Below are 6703 nucleotides of genomic sequence, written 5' to 3' on the forward strand. Positions count from 1 at the left end.
TGTCCAGGCCCCAGTCTTTTGGAGAGCTGCAGGCTTACCACAGATCAATCCTTGCATGACCTCCACTAAATCATGTTTACCCCATATTCCCTGGCGGAAACAGCCTTAGTCCAGCGTTTCAGCTGTTGAAGGAGCAGCAGCATCCATCGCTCTATTTTACCTTTCCAGGAATACCATCTCTCGGGCATCATGATTGTTTTGCCTTCCCAGTTACTCTCTGAGTGGAGTGGGGGCAGGGGGTTAAAAGAGGAAATGTCAAATTCTCAAAAATTCCCCTCTGGAACTGTGTAGAGCATACTAATTAAGCAAAATGTGGCCAATCTGCACCATTTATTCCAATTACAGAACCAGGGATTTAGTATAAGAATGCACGGTTTTATTGCAGAACGTTGGGGCAAGGACACCATCACAGACAGAGGAGTAAAGAGCAGGACAGGCATAATATAGCAGTATCTCATTCATGGTATTAATTTTAGCTAAGCAGGCTAGGGTGGTCCATGCCTGTAACCATGCAGGGCAATCCAGTGCACATCTCTTCAGAAATTAGTGCCATGGAGGTCTGAGGAGACATGTATAAGATTGCACTACTAGAGACAGAGTTGAAAGTCATACCTCTAAAGATGGCAGCCCCTCTCTCTCTCTCTCTCTCTCTCTCTCTCTCTCTCTCTCTCTCTCTCTCACACACACACACACACACACACACAGAGAGAGAGAGAGAGAGAGAGAGAGAGAGAGAGAGAGAGAGAGAGAGAGCGCACTTTAGTTTCGTACTGCATAATATGCATCCATCATTCTTCAGAGGAAAGAGGATTGCTGGCGTTTTGTCCATCGCCCTTCCAGGATCTCCTATTTTAGACATCTTTGTAGTCTTTCTACGAAAATAGTTCAGTCCACCTCCTTGGATTTCTTTGGCCCCATTCATGATCATGCAGAATCACAGAAACGAGTGGGATTTCAGGGGGGAGGTTGCTCAGCGTCAGTCCCAGTGTTCTACAAGTTCAAGGGAGTGGCAGTGTTTGTTTGCTGTTCTTGAGGCAACAGACAATGACTGGACCCATATAGCGTGATAACTCATATTCATAAACTGTTAATAAATCATGGAAATGTGGAATATCATGTTTTCATTGTTTCTTTTCCCAGTGAAAAGAAATACATTTTGGTGTTGAAAGGAATGCTTCAGGTTCCACGATCACGGCAACTGAGGAGACAGTACACACACCTCATGAGGAGGTCCTTCAGAAATGCTCTAGTGAGCTTTGTCTGGAAGGCTTTAAACTGAGGGGCAGGGAGTCAGGTTCCCCCCAAAACTGTTCTGATTGGACAAGTGAGGGGAGGGGATCAGGGTTTCAAGGCCAGGGCACTGGAGGTACTTCAGGGGCTGGCGGGACTTCTATGAAGAGGATTCTGGTACCAAGGAAGAAGGGAGGAAGGAGGAGGCCAGGGGACCCAAAGGTAGCAGGTCATGGGAAGGAACTGAGATGCATGTATACTAACGCTAGGAGCATGGGAAACAAGCAGGAAGAGCTTGAGGCTGTTCTGGGAATAGGAGGGTGTGACCTGGAGGAGATTATGGAAATATTGAGGGATGAATGGCAAGATTAGAATGCAAATGTAGAGGGGTATGTCCTATTTAGAAAGGACAAGGAGGGAAAGAGAGGAGGGGGGTAGTGCTATATGTCAGGGAAGGGATAGGATGCAATGAGAAAGAGGGTGGTGCAGATGGGGATCTGGTAGAGGCAGTCTGGGTGAAACTGAAGTGTCTTGATGCAGGGAGGAACGTGACAGTGGGGGTATGCTATCACCCACCGAGTCAGCTGGAGACCCTGGACAATGCCCTGACAGACCAGATTTGAAGGATATCTTGGGGAAGAGACATGGTAATTATGGGAGATTTCAATCTCCCGGATATTACTTGGGAGACTCACTCAGTGGAGACAGCCAGGTCATGTCGCTTCCTAGGTAATATAGAGGGAGGGGTTTTTTAGGCAGAGGATCTGGGAGGCAATGAGAGGAGGGAATATCCTTGGCTTGGTTTTGACATACAGGGAGGAACTGATAGATGGGGTGCAGATTTAGGTTGCTCTGGATCCGAGTGCTCTGGATCCATCCTTTGTTTTGAGATCAGGGGAATGGGCATCCGTGGCAGAGGCAGGGAGGCGACGGAGCGTGCCCCCATGGATGAGAAGTGGTGAGAGGCATTAGGCATAGGAAGAACGTCCATAGGAAATGGATACTGGGGCAGGTAGACAAAAGGGTATACCCGGAGAAGGAGACTCGTTGCAGAAGGATTCTTTGCAAGGCTAAGGCTGATGATGAGCTGAGACTTGGAAATAATATCAGGAGCAACAAAAAGGGCTTCTACCTACAAGTAAATAGCAAGAGGAAGGGGAGACAGGTGATGGGACCACTTAATGAGGAGGAAGGAGATTCAGTGCCTGATGTGAGGAAACAGGTGCAGATGCTAAATACTTTTGCCTCTGTGTTCTTACCAAAGCAGAATTGGGGGGATCCGCATGGGGAATCGGATGAAGCTGGGGACTTAGGGGCACAGATTAGAGTCACCCTCCTAGAAGCTGAGGAGCTCCTCAGGGCACTAGACATTACCCAGGAGCCAAGCCCTGATGGGTTACACCTAAGGGTACTTTGGGAGCTGGCAGGGGAACTCTCATGCCCGCTGGCCTCCATTTTTGAGGCCATTGTGGAGAATGGGTGAGGTTCCAGGGAACTGGAGGGTGGTCCCATCAGTGGTCCCAATTTTCAGTAAGGGTAGTAGGGGAATCACAGTTAGCCTTACATCCTTTCTGGAGAAGACAATGGAAAGGCTCATCATACAGAGAGGTCTAGGGAAGGGAGGTTGGTGTGACCTTACAGCATGGATTCTGTAAAAACAGGTCCTGCCAGATGAACCTCGTGCAATTCCCTGACAAGGTTTCGAGGTGGCTAAACAGAGGGGATATGGTGGATGTGGTTTAGCTGGATTTCAGCAAGGCCTTTGACAAAGTGCTGCATGATATCCTGGTGGAGAAACTGAGGGGTTTTGGGATAGACCGATGCACTGTCCAATGGTTTAGGGCATGGCTGACAGACTGAAAGAAGAGGGTAACTATTAGTGGGGATTCATTGGGATGGTGGCCGGTGATGAGCAGAGTTCCCCAGGGCTCGGTCCTGGCGCCGATCCTGTCCAAGCTTTTCATCAGTGACCCAGAAGAGGGGGTGAACAGTCTGCTGATCAAATTCACAGAATATACTAAAACAGAGGCAGTGGCCACAACTAAGGAGCAGGTAGTCCGGCTCCAAAAGGATCTGAACAGACTGTGGAAGTGGGTGTGGGACAACAGGATGGCATTCAATGTGGATAAGCGCAAGGTCTTGCACTTGGGGTGTAGAAATGGGTGTCATAAGTACAGGTTAGGGGATAAGTAGCTGGAGAGCAGCACTTGTGAAAGGCATCTCAGGGTACTGGTTGACCGCAGGCTAAACATAATTCAGCAGTGTGACGCGGCAGTCAAGAGACCGAATGCCACCCTTGGTTGAATAGCCAGAAGCGTGACTTCTAGATCAAGAGAGGTATTACTACCACTCTATACAACTTTGGTGCACCTGCAACTGATGTATTGTGTTCAGTTCTGGGTTCCACATTACAGGAAAGATATAGCCATAGTAAGGAATGGGCTTCCACGGGAGGTAGTTGAAGCCCCATCAGTGAAGGTCTTCCAGGATAGGCTGGGCATGCACATTGTAGGCATGCCATGAGCAGAGCCACCTGGAGCTGGGGGTCAGACTAGATGGCCCAGGAGGCCCCTTCTGACTTGCTCTGTTTCTGTGTTTCTATGTCTGAGCTCAGCTGCAATAACAAAACATGGTTGGTTAACCACAAACAGCCAACAGTTCAAAACTCAACCAAGAAACCACTGGTTTTATCCATGGGTTGCTCATAGTTCAAAAAGCATGGTTTGTTAGAACACTTGTCTTTAGAAAACATAACAATCCACATTTCCTGAATCTATAGTTCAGGAACAAACCACAGTCAACTCAGCCTTGAGTATGGGGTGATTGTGTTGTCTGAACTCACTCTACAAGGCTTGTCATCTCTTAAAGACCAACAGTGCAACCTTAAATGTATCTGCTCAGAAACATTAACCTCTTACCATTATACATTATCAAAACAAACAGAAGAAATTTATACATAGAAACACAGAACCATAGAAAAAAGTGAGTCAGAAGGGGCCTCCCAGGCCATCCATTCTGACCCCTGGCTCCAACCATCTCTGCTCATGTAATCCCCAGCACATGGTTGTCCAATCTTTCCTTGAATGCCTTCACTGATGGGGCCATGACCACCTCCCTTGGAACCCCATTCCATATCCTAGGGGTCCTAACTGTTAGGAAGTACTTCCTGACATCCAATCCGAAGCCAGGTTGAGAGTTGCCCCACTGGAACACATCCTGCCCTCCACCACAGGGGAGAACAGATCATGGCCTTTCTCCACATGACATCCCCTCACAGACCTATACGTTGCTAAAAATCCCCTCTGAGTCTCCTCCTCTCCAGGCTGAAAAGACCCAGTCCCATCACTCTCTCCTCATATGTCATCCCTCCCAACCCGGCTACCATTCTTGTGACCCTGCGCTGAACCAATTCTAACCTAGCTATGTCTCTCCTATAATGTGGAGTCCAAAACTGAACCCACCCAGTTGTGGGTGCACCAGCGTCGTTTAGAGAGGTATCAACACCTCTCTAGATCTGGAAGGCACATTTCTGGCTATAGATCAAAGGGAATTGTTTGCCTTCTTAACCACCACATCACACTGCTGGCTCATGTTCAGCCTGCTGTCGACAAGTACCCCAAGATCCCTTTCACAGGTGCTGCTCTCCTGCCACCTGTCCCTCATCCTGTACCTGTGACACCTATTCCTGTGTCCCAAGTGCCAGACCTTGCACTTATCCACACTGAATGCCATCCTGTTTTCCCCTGTCCAGATCCACAGTCTGTCCAGATCCTTCTGCATCTGGATCACCTGCTCCTCAGTTGTGGCTATCGCCTCCACTGTGGTATCATTCTTGAATTTAGTCTGCAGAATAGCTACCCCTCCTCCAGGTCATTGATAATAATTCCTTTTGAATTAAATTAAAATACCATTGATACCATTTAAAGTATGCCAGTTTAGACATTTAGATGAAAAATTAGAAAAAAATACTGCAGTTTCAGTAGAAACACTACATGTCTCACCATAGCAGAGCAGCCTGTGAGTAAGAGACCTGTGCGCCTGGTCCCGCTACACCCCAGGTGCTGACAGCTGGTGGGCAACCTCACTACCTTGTGTTCTTTATCTTTAACCTGGACCAGGATCCCTTCAAACAGAAGCCTGTTCCCAAAAGCTCTCCACATACCGGACTGTCTCCTATAAAGTAGGATGGCAGCTTCATGCAGAATTACAGAGAAATTGGCTTTGTTGTGGGCTGCAACCCACAGCAAGCTTTTGCGGACAAAGCAAGCAGGTATTCAGAGAGGGAACGCTCCAAGGGAGTGGGAGTGAAAAGAACAGGGTGGCAGGGAAGGTGGGGAGGAACCATGCTGGCCACTAAATGCTTTCCATTCTGTGACCTTTTGGCCCTAATGTTTATGTTCTCCTCTGGGTCCATGTGTACATGCCCTGCACAGCACGAAATGCAAATGAGGAAGCAAGCTCCAAGAGCATAAAAAGTTATGCCACAATAAATCTCGTAGTCTTTGTGTCACAGGAAAACTCTTTGCCATTCTCCTAAATGTGATCCAATTAAAGACTGCCAAGGCAGTTTTGCTCCGCAATGTGCCCCATTACAAACCAGTGCAGCAATTCTCTGGCCCACTACCCTCCAGATGTGCTGGTATGGCACATCTGTATCCCACAGTCTCCAGCCATCATGGCCATTGGTCCTATCAGCTGGGAATCAGCACAGCATAGTAGCGGTCAGCAGCAGTTTGGGAAGACTGGATTAAAGCAACCCTACACAGAGGATGGGGCCATAAGGCAGCTCTTGGACCTTACTGCTCTGGCTTGATGTGTGTGAACACAGGAATGGAGAGGACATAATGCAAGGTTTGGCCAATGCTCCTTCCGAGGAGTGCTTAGAAGGGCTTTACAGAGCCCTGCCTGTGAAATTCTAAAGAATCCCCTCCCCAGGTTTTTACAGAGAAGAAAGTGGGGCGGGGGGGCATTGAGTTTTATTTTCAACCAACCAGTGGCACAATGGCATATGTGCCGGGCCACTGGTGTGTGCTTTCAGCATCTCTGTAAATCCCCACCCCCTGGGGCAGGTATGAAAGAATTCGCAGGCAAGGTGCCTTCTTAATGTGATTTTTATTCACTCTTCTCAAGCCAGTGAAGAAATGAAGAGGGAAGAGCACACAGTCTGGGAACTAAAGCAATATACTTTATGGACTGCAAACACTTTACTGCCAGTCTGCATTCTCTGCATTAAAAAAAGGAAACAGGAAAAGCAAGCCTTGGAGAGAGAACACTTGGTATTTCCTCTCTATGATGCCCCCAAGCACCAAGCTGTACCAATTGGCTGATTAATTCCATGGAAGTTGATGGCAGTGTGCAAGTGAGCAGGTTGTCTTTCCCCTGACATGAGGAAGGCTGGAAGGTAGTCAACTCTACACCTGGCTTCTTCCAAGCAGAACCTTTTGCTGGCTTGCCATATTGCACCCATCCACAA

This window comes from Varanus komodoensis, unplaced genomic scaffold (genome assembly GCF_004798865.1).
Source record: "Varanus komodoensis strain SLA01 unplaced genomic scaffold, ASM479886v1 scaffold33, whole genome shotgun sequence".
NCBI classification, from domain to species: Eukaryota; Metazoa; Chordata; class Lepidosauria; order Squamata; family Varanidae; genus Varanus; species Varanus komodoensis.